Source organism: Cygnus olor, chromosome 5 (genome assembly GCF_009769625.2).
Source record: "Cygnus olor isolate bCygOlo1 chromosome 5, bCygOlo1.pri.v2, whole genome shotgun sequence".
Lineage (NCBI taxonomy): Eukaryota > Metazoa > Chordata > Aves > Anseriformes > Anatidae > Cygnus > Cygnus olor.
Window position 1 is genome coordinate 64,563,405 of NC_049173.1, and position 15,047 is coordinate 64,578,451.

A 15,047-nucleotide genomic window follows, 5' to 3' on the forward strand; every position below is an offset into this window, starting at 1 on the left:
AATGCATCACTTGATATTTCCTGTTCGTAACTATATTAATCTGCAATACAACAAAAAACATCCATATAAAAAAATCATCTTGGCTGTAAACTAACAGTACCTGATTTCTAAAATCCTATTCAACTATAATTTCTGCCTTGCTCTTCTGGTTCTGCACAGACAAATACACTGCTGTTTTACTTTCACTTAAAATGACTTAGGCTTGAATGTGCTACAGATTTTGTAGTTCAAATGCAGGCTAAAAAAAAAAAACCAAAAAAGTTTCCCAGAAAAAAACCATCTCACAAAGAGAAACTTAACTACAATAGGATTACTTAAACATCTGATGCTCTGGAGCACTGTGCTATTAGAAGAATGTTGAATTCTTGTGGTTCTTTTTCTTCTCTGGGTTTCAACATGAAACCCAAATGAACTCAATGGAAGCATGCTTAGGAACGCTTTTATGGCTCGTTTACTAGTATCCTGGCAAGTCGTAATGCCAGGAAGACTACGCAAGGGGAAGGAAAAGGAAGAAGGGCAGTAGCAGCAGGAAAGATAGCTAAACATAGGAAACTAAAATATATTCACTTTATCCCATCATGCAGGTCCGTTTACAAATGCTTACTTGCCTGAAACTTAGTGAGAATTCTAAGACATTGAATTTCACATAAAATCTAAAAATTGTCATGACAAAAGTCAAAACCTTGGATTTTGATTTTTATGCAATGTTCTCCAATACTTCTTAAAAGCATTAAGAATTACACCACTTCTGAATACTCAGCAAAAGGAACGAAGCAACCAATACAACACAGCTAGATGTTAACTTGCAACTAATTACGATTCCGTAAATTACTGACTTTTTATTTGATTATCACAGCAGCTAGGCCATATCAGATAAACAAATCAGAGAAGATCATAATTGAGTAAATTGATGTTCTGTGTACCATTTGGTACTTGAACAGCTATAATCTCAATAACTTCTTTACTGTAGTTTCATGATTCACTTCGCTACGTATTTCATTTAAGTACATCTAATTGCTATTGTCATAAATAGCCTCCCACCTGAGCATCTCTTCTTCATCCACACCCACTGCCTGCAGCTATCATAACCTCTATGCTGCAAGGTATTTGAGTGTTCAGTCTCGTTAAAATCCTTGTCTGCAATTATGATCCCCAATGAAAATTTCAGACTTTTTCCCTACAGAGAATACAGCCAACTTTAGTAGTTGTGCTGGTATTTTGAAATTCTATCTGCTTCTATTATTACTCAATTTCCTACACACATACAGAAGTGAGAACAATCTACTTCTCAATATTTGTCTTTTTAGAAAAATATTAACATTTTCACTTTCTTCACAGGCATGTAGAAATTCAAAAGATCAGCTCTCATCTTTCAGAACTGGAGACTTTCATGCTCATGGCTGAAAATGACAAAATGAGGAACATACAAAGGATATACACAGATGAGACAAAGACAAGAAAGAAAAAGAACTCCACAAGTTTCTATAGACATTGAATGAGGCAGCAGTGACTTGGAACAGTTCCTTCAGAGGTAAGTTCTGGTAGGAACAAGGAGGCAGAAGTCCTAAAGATGCTTCTTTACATTTCAACTGGTATTCACAGATCCCAGAGTTGCCTTCAGTGTCCTGTGCAGCCCTCCAACAATCACCAGTTGATCATTCTAGGGCAATAGAAGCCTCTCCACCAAGAGCTGAATCCATAAACCGCTCCACTATTCTACTCTTCGGGCACACTGAGATCTGCAATTGCTAATATTCTCTGAAGGCTAACAGCTCAAGAGTAAATCTATCAACATACCAGCTCCTTCTGTACATTCAGGATGACCTAAGGAGAAAAGTTCAAAAAAGAGCTGATTGATGAACAGAGAGCGATACCCTTCAAAGCCAACTGCAAGCTTCCCCTCCTAAATACGGGTAATTATTAAACTTGGCAAACAAAGAGGGGTTTTACTACGAAGAAAATATCTGGCCAGTCCAAAGTTTAATAAAATTCTGTGCTTGTACTGAGCACTTGATACCTGCTTAACTATAGAACTCAGAGACAGGCAGCCACAGATAAGCTAACTTTTTAAAAAAAAGTGGGAAGCAATCTACTTCCATAGCCAAATAAAATTGCACACACACCCCAAAGGAGGAGACAAATTTTCATTTAATTTTCACCAAATAATAAAGTGTTCACAATATTCAGTCCCTAAAATTTACTGGTCATACAACATCCCTCCTATGTGTACTTTCGGTTGTTTTTTTTCCTAGATCCTTACCCAGAAACTTTAAGCAAATAAAAAAATACAGACACAGATGTCAGCAGGCAAGTCCCATGGTATTTTGTCAAATACGAGGCAGCACATGCATTAGCAGCTATTTCCTCAATAGCACCTAACATTCTTATGAATAGAAATGGCACAATCAGAATACACTAAGGCTATGCCATTCCACTCAACCTTCCACAAATGCTTCACACCTGGACTGAAATTAAGTTCTTAAGGTTCATTGCAGGAGAACAACAACAAGAACAAACACACAGCCCCCCCCCCCCCCCCCTCAATGCTTATGTTGATTTTTAAGATGTAATGTGAGGCAAGGTATAATCCAGCACAAGGACATATATAACATCTATATTCAACTATTTTCTTGTTAATTCCTCCACATGAACCCTTAAAATAAAGTGGGTTAGAAGATTCCACCTATGCCAGACCTAAATTTCTAGGCCTAAGAATCTTGACTTCAGGCCCTCAGCTTCCCAAACACATTTGACCAACATAGAATAACACCGAAGAGAATGAGTCTCCCAAAACAACAACAAAATCAGGAATACCATGCCTCCATGAAACCCCTACACAATGCCCACCATCACCAGGAGACTCATCCCAGCACTCATATGATATAGGATTTCTTCTGCCTTCCCACAGGAAACCAGACTGACCCCCCCCCCCATCCATCTTCAGAAAAGCAATTATGTGCTACTGCTTCACTGCTCCCTTCTTCCAAGCTTTCTGCATCTGAAAAGCAAAGCCATTGTAAGGAGCACTATTTCTTAAACCACAGTCTGTCACATTCCTCAGAGGTGGAGGAACATAAACACAGTAGAGACAAACAACACAACCAATGCCACTACTTTGTATATTCAATGTTGCTGGCTCCAGCTTCCCACCCATAGAAGCAGCTGCCAGTTACTTCCCACACTTTAAGTACTGACTTAAGCCACCTTCATGAAGAAGTTTTGCATTTAGCAAACAGGTTTAACAAACTAGTCAGGATTTACTAAGTATAACAAGAAGGTGCAATGTTTAAACATTCAGCATAGGATTTCATCCATTTCCAGGTACCTTTCATTTGCTCAGTAAGAGGCTTGTACTTTTCAAACAAGTACACTGCTCATATGTTTGTAGCTGTGCTTATAAACATTGTATGTAACACTCTACCAAGTTTACAAAGGTTTGTTAATACACTAATAAAAACCTTACTATTTTTTGCAGTCATAGCTTAGACAACATGGATGCTGCTCACACAGCACACAGCTTAGTACATGTATGTACTTAGGTCTTCGGATCTGCAATAAGTAGCCCTACAAGCTGAGGCAGGGGAAGTTTAGGCTGGACATCAGGAAGAGGTTCTTCACCGAGAGGGTGGTTGCACACTGGAACAGGCTCCCCAGTGAAGTAGTAACTGCACCAAGCTGCCTGAATTTAAGAAGCGATTGGACTGTGCACTTAGTCACATGGTCTAAAATTTTGGGTAGACCTGTGCGGTGTCAGGAGTTGGACTCGATGATCCTTATGGGTCCCTTCCAACTCGGGATATTCTATGATACAATCCATTGCATTTAACTCTGTGTAAGCCATTTTCTCACTCAGACCGCAAAACATCTTGTATTCCTAATGGTGCCTCCAAAATAGCAATCCTTCCCATCACACATATTGCTTGAGTTGTTCTGGTATCACACAGAACACAAATGGTACAGAAAGCACTGTGTTAGCAGCATATACATACTAAGTTAGCAGGCTTGTGTACTCGCACATCGGCTGCGCACTGTCTTATCTTCTTCGCAAGTAAACAGGGTTAGCATTGGCTGTTCAACGTTTATGGTTTTGAACTGCCAAGTCAAGATATAAGCACAAGCACTACAGTATCCTTGAATTGGTGTTCTGAGTCTCTAAACAGACTTGAGAAAGTGTCAGAAAAAACATCTGAAGTGATTTGGCTATCATTAGTCCATAAAAGCAAAGTCGCTTTTTTTTTTTTTTTCCTCCACCCCAGAGCAAAGTAGCTACTCCCCACTGCTCTAGTCATGCATACACTACAGACATTTAACCACTACATAATTGCACAGAATTACAGATTTTTAAAATATATATATATATATATATATATATATATTTAAGTTATCTCAGGAATAAGTAAGAGAAGACAACTTTAAAAATAGATTACTTAAATAATAGTGGCTCATCAATTATTCTTTAGTGCTCTACCATCTGCTCAGTACCTAGTCGCCATGTTTACTTGAAATGTTGCAAAAAAAATTTAAGAAGTTATTCTATGATATATCTGTGAGTATAGTTACTGGTTTAGAATTTAGTTGAATTTAAAAGCCTTAAAGCCTCAGAATCCCATTAAGGCCAGCACTTTGCAGAATCAGACAGACATACCCCGCTTCCAGAAACCATAGCCATTCAAGTATTTTATCATTTCTTAGAAAAAGTTACACAAGATTATAATTAGATTGACAAATGCCTAAGAGAATGAAAGAAAGGCAAAAGGCTTGCCTTATTCCTTTATATGGTTGCTCTGTCTACATTCCACAACCTAAAAAACTCCCATAGATAATCCACCATTACCAGCAGTGAAAGTCTTTCCAAAGTAAATGGAAAATTCCTACCAATTTTATCCTCAGAAAGACCTGCAGCAGAGCACCTAAATAAAACCTTTCTTATGAGATATACTGATCTGATCTGTTTGTTTTTATCAAGTTTTAGATAATTAACTGCAGAGATTTAGGAAGACATAATACACACAGTTGCTTCCAATTCCAGGAATCCAGGAAACATATGTTTACAAGTGCCTATACAAGTGCTTATAAGAAACCCCCCATATCCTTTTTTTTTTTTTTTTTTTTTTTTTTAAAAAAAAGGACTCCAAATAAATTTGGGGAAAGGAAAGATTTAAAATTCATTCTACTGTATCCCACAGTAAAAAAGTATTTGGTAAATAATAAAAAAATTAATAAAACTTAATAACAAAATTAAAATTAATTAAAAAACTAAAAATTAATTAAAATTAATTAAAATTAATTAAAAAAATAATTTAAAAAACTTAATAAAAAAATTGGTAAATACCTTGTTGGTAAATCCCACTGATTATTTTAAATTAGTTTTTTGGAACAAAAGTCAAGTTGTCAAAACAAAAGCAGCACCTTGGATGTCAACCTCCTCTGTATAATAAAGAGCTTAACTCTTCCTTAAAAACTGCTAAGGCAACATATGGGTAATTTCACAGAAAAGTGTCACCAAGCCACAGTCCAAAGGAAGAAAGCTAAAAATAAACCAATATCCTTTTCTGTTCCTCATCCCATTAGAACAGTAATAGAATATAAACTGAAAAGGGTCCAATTGGTCATCACAGAACATAGGTACACCAAAAGAGTCACAATGAAGCTTTATAATATTAAGATAACAAAAAAGATCACAAAGTAGCCCCAATAATTCACTATGAAATTGAAGACTGAAGTAAAGCTTGTCATGTAAAGCCAGACACTTTTTTGTTTTTTTTTTGGAAAGAGTGCGCAAGACAAAATTTTTATATGCAAGTACAAAATTGCTTGGCAGCCATTTGAAAGCAACAAACTAGAGCTAAGGAGGGGGAACCCCAAACACAGGATGTTATACAGAGGATCTATAGTGTTTCATGCTTCAGCCTAGTCGATTAGAAATAACTCTGATCTCAGGTCATAGCTAAAATCATTACTTGTTTTCCTTGTAGATTTAACACCCACTCTAAAAGCATTAGAGGTATGCTCCTTTTGCAGTATAACAAGTGTAGTTTGCCTGCTTTCCCACATAATTTCATTTATCTCAGCTCTTTCCTGTTACTGGGTGATACAATGAATGGCCTTGCATTCCTTTCTACCAACAACACTCACTGCAAGAAGGACTGTCATCAGGAGTAATGAATGTGCTTACTGTGGTGTTTACTGCTGTACCTTGGGACTTGAGAGTAATAATTTAAAGGCCATTCACATTGTTAAGATTTGGTCAGTTCTTCATCATTGCCCCTGATCTCCCTTTTGAGCTACACTTACTGCAGGAGAGAGTGAAGTGTACAGTAGGGGCCTTTCCCACATTAACACTGCTGAAACTGTAAAGTTGTGAATTTTGTGTTGCCAGAAGCCCAGGTATTACACGCTCACAGCTGGGACACAGAATAGCCAGCTTTCATCATTAACTGCTTTCCAAAGCTGATTTTTCCTTCTCTATACCTTGCATGGCCCCAAGTCTTCTATACCATACAACATTTAAAACTCCATACATATGTTATTTCTTGCCTCCAGGTCATCATCTTCCAATCACACTCAGCTGTCATGCTACCTTCACAGATGTTTAAGGCTACTTGTATTCTACAGCTAGTATTTCTCATCTGTACTTTTAAGATAAAACTTTATTTTTTTTCCTGATTTCAATAATCAGTCTCTGAAGATGAGAAAAACTAAGACTTAAAATATTTAAAATCAAGGATATTTCTAAATTTTATAAACATTGTTAATTTTCATATAATGTACTAACTTGAGTACATTTTCTCACTTCACATAATTATTACATGACAAACTTTCCCATTCACTGAAGGAAAACACTCCTTGTCCATGACAGATATATTGACTACTTCTTTGGATCCATCTCCAACTTTTACACTAATTGGATAATTCTAACAGTAGCACAAAGAGCAGTCTCATGCTGCTCCAGGAACCAGAGGCTCATGGAAACAGTGCTGATACGCAAAGTGGGCCCACCCAAGCAGCGCAGGCCTGGAAGCAGCATAGCTTCTAAACAATCATATAATCCCTGCCAGAGTTCTGATCACAAGCAAAGACATACCATACCCAAGCTCTGCTGGGTACTGATAACAGAGCAATGCTTGCCTCGCCTGTATTCACTTAAGGTCGCTGCAGTACTTTCTAGACTTCATTCAGTTCCACATCAACTACTATTTTCTCTTGAAGGATACATACACAGCAACACCCAAAATGCTTGTGGCTCACGTGATGCATTTGTCTAAGCTAGTTTCAACTAATTTATTTGGATAGTTGCCAGGAATCTAAACTGCTGATTTAACTGAACCCCATTGCTTATGTTAATGGGGTAGAGAATAGCTGTTTTTCCAGAAGTTCCATCATGCAAGCTGCATTTATGACTAACATGAAACACATGTTTATTTCTCAACACCCTATAAATGATGTTTGGCTATGCTAATTTACCAAATTTATAATGAAAATTCAAAACAGCTAGATGAAATTTAGCATTAAGTAACAAAACTAAGCGTGATGGCATATTGCTAAGTTTCTTAATTCTACAACGTCTTAAAGACAAAACAAGTATATTTTATTGAGTGCTACCGTACTAGAACATTAGCCTCTTAACTGCCATATAAATGACTTCTTCATACTAAAGAGGTTATTAAAGTTACAGTTTTGAATGTTTGATTCCACCTAAATTGAAAACACAATTACAGACCAGCAGTCATTCAATACCTGTATAAGAACACTCATTCGTTTCATTCTTTATTTATAAAAAGTAATCTAAATTTTAGTCTTCTGAAACACACAGAAAGCTGCAAACACTGCAAACAGTATTGCACAATTAAAGCTGAGCCTCTCATACCCTTACAATAACTATTACTTGTTCCTGCAACACCAAAATTAACTTTAGCACAGTAGATAACTTAATACTTTAGTAAGTCCCATGTAAATTAGAGGAATAGGAGATCTTTTGTTATTAAACAACACACCTCTCTCAAGGATACTGCAAACAATATTTGCAGTCTGGTCAATTTATTAAAGGCTTCTGCTAGAGTTGGAAAGTGATAGACAGGGCAACTGTCTTAACATAGCCAATCCTAACTCTAGATTTTCTACAGTTAAAAATAGTTTTATTAATAAAGTTGACAAGGACATAGAAGTTAAGCTAGCTATTTTCTGGCCTTGTAAGCAAAAATGGCTAAGGGGCTTTTTTCCTTTTATATTCAGAAAAAAATAGCTACACTAGCACTGGTCATGTTTTGCATTCAGTCTCACAACTGGATGCAATAGCGGTTTCGAGGGAAAACTAACCTGACTGCAGGCTGTTATAGAATAACTAACAATGTAGAGAAATCACCATAGATACAATCAATTATATCTAACTTCGAATTTGGCTTCCTGAGAAAAGGATCAAACAGATGACCTTCAGAGATACCTCTCATTGTAAGTTATTCTGTGATTCTATGAAGAGGAACTGGAATAACAAAGACTTTTTTTTTTTTTTAAATATAAAGCACTTCTATTTATACCTCAATACTGCCCTCTGTCGATATTCACACTGCTTGATTATCTACACACAAAAATTGTGAGGCTATATTGTGTGCATTAACACTTTTCCTGCACATGAAGGAAGGAAATTTAATTGAAAAATGCTCTTTTTCTTTAACATTCAAAAAAGTATGGTAGGCTGAATCTCTAGGTTTACAGTAATGGACAATAGGGATCAACACCTTTAAGAGGCCAGTTGGAAAAAGTATGTATATTTAAGGACAAAGTAGGTCTGCTCTCCCTCACGTCATAACAGTTTAGGATGCTTTACAGCATTCGTCAATGCTCTGAAACAACCCTATCCAGAGCACATAAAAAGATTTAGCAACAGTCTGCATGGGTCACTTGGAGGAGAAGATTAAAAGAGGATATTATGGAGAAATCTCCCAAACACAGAAGATCAGAGTGATCAGAAGAATTGGCAGCCATTCACTTCCAGCTGCCTGACTGTAGTTTTACATATACAAAATGGTACAAGTGAAAGGGAAAAGAACTTGGTAAACCTACAGTCTTTAATAAATAAACTGTTATTGTGCAATTGTCACTAACTCTTGGCAGGTTCTACTTAGGAGGACAAAACCAAAAACGCTTGTAAAAAAAAAAAAGGTAAGATATATTTGGAAAAAAAACAAAGACAACTTTTCTGAACACTTATCAACTTTATGGCTACTAAAGTTTCTTAGTTGTATGAGAATTGAATTGCTTCATTTGATATAAAGTTTGCAGAAGGAAATCAAAGTTTTCCCTTCAAAACTTTTGGTCTACTTAAGTTTAATTTCTAGGCAAATTGATTCTTTTCTCCAGTGCTTACATTAGTGTCTAATCTTTGAAGAGCTCTGCAGAAGCATTCTGTTTTAGACATACCATTGCTAAATTTGTGCTTGAGTTGTTTTTTTTTTTTTGCATTCCTACACTGTTTCAATGGTCAATAACAGATCATACTGATCTAATTGTGTTCCCTAGTTAACGAGTAAAAACAGTTATTATAAATCACTTTGATTGACCTTTTCTGAGGAAAAGTAATACAGGTATTTTTTAACTTAGGGTTAAGATCTATTAGGAGAAATATCTGCAGAGGAGACATCTACTTGTAGGTGAATTCAAAGGATTCAAGTTTTTCACATCTCTTATGACGGTGTTTCACAACGCCTTTTGTGAAACCACAACTGTTTACTAACTGCCAAATAGACTCCACCTACATGCTCAAGACACAATTTATACACATTACCTTAGAGAAAGGTAAAAACATCTTTCCTATGTACTGCTGAACAGGACATAACAGCATTAAATGACAGGAAGTGAAATTCAGGCCAAATTTTCTGAAAAGTTTCAGCAGCAAAGTTCAACAATGAAACTGGTGATTATGAGAGGAGAATATTTACTCATCTGCATTAAACCGTAGTGATAGTATCAGAATATTTTTTGTGTACAGCCTCCATACAACATGTCACAGCTAAGTAGCATATATTTTAAAAAAATTAGTAAATAACAACCCTTCCCACTGATAAAAAAAGAAGGTTCTTTTTATATCACAAATATCAAAGACTAAAAAAGTGAGAATCTTGGAGGCATACACACCTGTTTTTTCAGACTTCATTCACACAGCTGTCACATGTACTGTATCTGCCAATTTCACCTCCATCAGTCACCTATCTTGTTGAGTAGTGTCACATTTAGTTAACATGAAGGATTTACACCTGAACAATATTCAAGTAGTTAAAAGTGTTTACCTTATGAATTGTGCATTTTCAGCATGTTATGAGTTACCATGCAAAATTTCAAATTGCAAAATAATGTGCTGAGATGCAAATGGAAGCCACCCTTTATCCAATGAGATAATAATTAGAAGGAGTAACTTGTGAAAGCAGATTCCTCCTCCCTTTAAATAATCTGATCTGTGTATGTGCATAGTCACTTGACTGATATAAACAAACTTTTACTCACCCTTGCAGAAACAACATAGTTCTGGGAATTTCTTTACTGGCTCCTGAATCAACAGGATTCTTGGTTAAGTTCCACCAGCAGCTTTATTAGTGGCAATGATGTGCAAGCTGGAAAGAACACAACTTAACATTACATCCCAGGCTGAGCTTGCAGATGGAAACAGTTATATTTATAAACATGCTGCATCATGGACAGCAGCTTCAGCAGCAAAGGACTAAGTGACACTAGCAGTACTATTAGTGCTCTTTGGCAAGTGAAATCAGATCTGAGCTCTAGGCAGACAGCCACATCCAGCTTTCTCAGAGGCTAGTTTGACTCCCCACACTAGTCAGTCTTACTCAGAGAATGATATGTACTGTTCTATTAACATGCAAAACCAACAGTTTCCAGGCATGTTGCAATACAGTATTTCTAGCCTGGTAGCTTGTTACTCCTGTGAACTATAGCCTAGACTCCATTAACAACTCAGGTTGAGAATATTAATTCCAGTATCTCCCTGTGTAACTAGCCTGATGTATCAGAAAACGGCTACTTAAAAAGGTACCTTGAAGAGGAGGAAAGGAACACCTGAAAAACATACAACAGAATATTATTTTTCTTTTCTAGATGCTCTGACCTACTTCTGGAATGTTACAGTTCACAAGTACTTGTTCAATTAAATTACTTTTTACAAAGACGTTCATTGCTGCTTACACACCATTACCCACTTACCATACACCTTCAGAATCTGAGCAAGAAAGTACCCTCAGAGGAATGCACTGAAATATGTTGGATCTCAAAATAGGATTTGCTTCTGGCTGGTAACTGTTACTGGTTCTCTTCCGATCTGAGGTCTTAATGCAAGAAAGTAGTTAAGTACATGCCTAGTTAAGTTAAAAACATATGGCTCTACTTGCATGCATCAAGTTAATTGTAAACTTGAATTACATGTTGATATGAGGTATGAAAACAGTCTTCTACAAGTGTGGCATCCATCCACATTACTTCTCAAATAACTGAACAAAATGTCCCTGGCCTTCCAAGAAAAATGTGGAAATAAACACATGAAGTGCGAGACAGAAACATAGAACAGACATTTCATAATGAAATTAAAAGCTAGCCACACATTGCGCTGTTACAACAGAGCTTTAAAGTAGTCTGATTTATGCTTTTTCATAATTAGAGGATAACAATTTTTAAATTATTAATATAAAAGATGAATGTTAGGTTATTATATAGTAATTGGCATTTAAGTTTTAAGGTTTTTTTTTCATCTTGGGATAAATTAAAATACAGAAAATATTTCTAAACTTCACAGTTAGTAATTAGTTACAGCAGAATAATAGTTTCTACCTTCGAGTAGAAAAAGATTAAAACTATTATCTTTTGCCTGTAAAAAGATATTTTTTTTTGCCTACAGCGTAAAGTTGTTGTACCCAGCAAGAATTACTGACTCTTAAAAAAGCATGAAAGATGTTAATGAAATATTAGAGATTCATGTGTGCCAGGTGGGTATAATTATATGAAAGTACACTGAGAACAAGGTAAACCTCAATAAAGTCCCAAAATTTTGACAACTAATGCTGTGATTAGGAGTAATTACTGTTCAACTTACAGCTGTGTCTTCTAGCAGTATTTCCGTTAGAGGAAAATGCATGAAATCTAAGTTTATGAATTCGTATAGACTGAAGAGCTAGGTTGCTCATGGTTTAATATTTTAAATATATATTATATGCTATATTATAAAATGCTATATATTAAATACAAGATGTGTGCATAATGAAGGGAAGGATAATACTTCTGTGCATGTACATATACCTTACTTCAAAACACAAACTTTCCTATTTTAGCATTCCTCATTATGAAATTGATCTTAAAGGGTTCAGGGACCAGCTTTTAATAACTTTGTATGTTTACTCAAAAACATTAAAAATACAGGTTCAAAAAAAAAAAAAAAAAAAATCAATAGAGGACCAAGACTTCCAAGCTTGGGTCTCCTAATTATATCTAAAAAATTTAGATATTCAGAACATTACACAAGCAGAAACTCAAAAAGTTTTGGAAACAGTAAAATCTTGTCACTCCTTGTAATGCCTTAAATCAACACCTCTGAAATATAGGACAGACTGACAATGGTCATCATAATTTTTATTTTTCTTCTAAGGAAATGATATAAAAGATAAATAATACTGAGTTTCTGCAACATTTGAGACAGACAACAACATCTGTCACAGACTGTGACATTCCTCATGAAGACGTGGCATTTTACTCTTGATGTTTTCAAGCTCATTAGAAACAGGCTTTGAATTTTCTGAAAGTTTCTTGCAGCACACAGAACTCAAAATAAATTTTAAATTTTATTTTTTTAAACTAGATTGGGGGCATTTGTAGTCACAGAACACTAAACGGATTTTCTGATTTCATTTAGCAGGATAGAGGTCTACATAAAAAAAGTCAGAGCAGAGTTTTGTTTAAAGATTGCCACTAAGCATTTAAAAAAATAGGTAAATCAAGAATTAATGTGGTTCTGTAGAAGACAGAGAAGGGACACAGAAGAAAAGTAAATAACCAGAGAAAAGACTATGGATGTTAGAAACAAGAAAATAAATTACTTTTCATATTTAATTTCTATGTATAGAAGTCAATATGTAGTTTATATTATAAAACAAGTTCATGAAAAGTACATTAAAAACAACCAGCCACCCACAGGAAGCAGTAAGATTTGTTGACATATTCCCAAAAGCTTTCTTCATCTTCAGGCTGATTCTCAGGCTTCATCCTTCCTGAGAACTTCAGCACAAGTGTTCATTGTTATTTTTGGAACTGACTTCTATACTCAAGTACTTGCTTGTATAACGCATTTTCCCCTTCCTTAAACTTTCTGTTATCAAAATGTTTTTTAGAGAGCATACACAGATTTCAGAATGAAAAGAACTGCTTTAATAGTGACAAAAAGCAAGGAAAAATATTTTAAATAAGATGCAGTACCTCCACTGCTACTACAGCATTTTTCAAGTACAATGATAGGAGCAGAATACATTGCTTTCTGTATCTATTCTGTAGTCTTGCTTTACCTTTGACTTCCAGTACAAAAATAGCATTCCCTCAAATAAGGAGAGGTTGGCTTGCAGGAAAAAAGCTTAAAAATAATCCCTCTAGAATTGATATGGAAATTCTACTCTCCCCATGAGCTTCCCCCAGCCCTTCAAAAAGCATTTAAAAAAAAATAAAAATATTTAAAAACAGTAAAAGATGATGGAGATGCTAGATATCAATGCCTCATACTAGGTTTGCTACTAATTGCTCTGTTGAGATGTTAGGTAATTTTGATCTATGTGTTTAGCAACTTCATTTGAAAGAACATTACATCAAACCTCAGGAATTCTCCCAGAAGAAAGCTTTGGCCAAGTATAAAGTCTCTATCTCCACTTCTTTCTCTCTTTTCTTCTTTTTTTTTTTTAAAAAAAAAAACCTATATCCTGTTCACGTGCAAGCTTTTGTAAAATGAGGTGTTATAAAAGAAATATTATATACACAATGCCAAAACTCCCGAAGTTCATCATAAGTACATAAGTTAGGGAAAAAAAAAATCTCTCTAGGTATAAATCTGATAAAGATCTTAAAAGACAATAATCCTTTCCAGCAAGTAACCTATACTACGGGATAGCTGAAATTTCAGCTCTGCAATTTCACCTGACAGCTCTACAGTCTTTGGAATAACCCACACGTGCCCTACTAATTGCTGACATACATTTTAAATCTGTAATGCTACTGCATAACTCCTGAAAACAAGTCTTCACCAAAGGGGAAAAATCTCTTTGCTAGGTACGTCTTTGTATAGGAGATGTTTAGCATTCAATTTCAATTTATCATTTAATAGTTAGGCATTTATCAATAACAGCTTCCCAAAATAAGTAAGCTTATTTTCAACATACTACAATAAGAATAAATGGGAAGAAAATAAAGCCAAAATAAAAATGCAAGACAACGATTTGGAAAAATACCAAACTTCACTGTACAGTATAAGCACAACTCCCTCCATGAACAGAAGCGACTGAAAATTAATCATTCTTTTTATTGCCTGAAGGTGGCAGTAATGATACCGCACTCACAAAGCATTTCATGAACAGTATTGTATTTAGCAACTTTGGGTATTTTAATGATGAAAAATAACTTCATAGAATTATACTTTTACTGCTAGTTTTTTATGGCATCATTTGTTTCCCATAAAATGTTACCTCCTGCAACCTACAGCTGCCTCTCTACAGTTTTTAGGAATAATTCTATGAAGCAAAGCAAAACCAGGACAGTACTTTTCAAAAAAACAAAACAAAACAAAACAAACACTTTTAAACTTGCTAAACAACATCTAAATGCAATAGGGATGGAAGAAGTCTATCAATACATAAGTTATCAGTGCAAAGACTGTTAACTGCAACAACAATTTTAAAGGATTACTTCACAGAAGCACTTGTTGCTAAGAATCACCCTATGGAAGCAAACCAGGATCAGAACAAGTTCTGTATCTACGGAAAAATAAACAGAAATTCTTCCCTAAACCCCACAGGAAG

General features: G+C 35.4%; 1 protein-coding gene across 12 annotated transcripts in view; it reads right to left on the reverse strand.

The window, feature by feature from the left end:
- IRAG1 (inositol 1,4,5-triphosphate receptor associated 1) overlaps nucleotides 1–15,047 on the reverse strand; it is a 108,897-nt gene that overhangs the window by 89,559 nt on the left and 4,291 nt on the right. For all 12 annotated transcript variants that reach the window (XM_040559302.1, XM_040559313.1, XM_040559308.1 and 9 more), the window contains 2 exons: nucleotides 11,209–11,330; nucleotides 10,498–10,604 (listed from right to left, as the gene is read on the reverse strand). The gene's annotated coding sequence lies outside the window, so the exon portion shown is untranslated. The remainder of the gene's footprint in view (nucleotides 1–10,497; nucleotides 10,605–11,208; nucleotides 11,331–15,047) is intronic.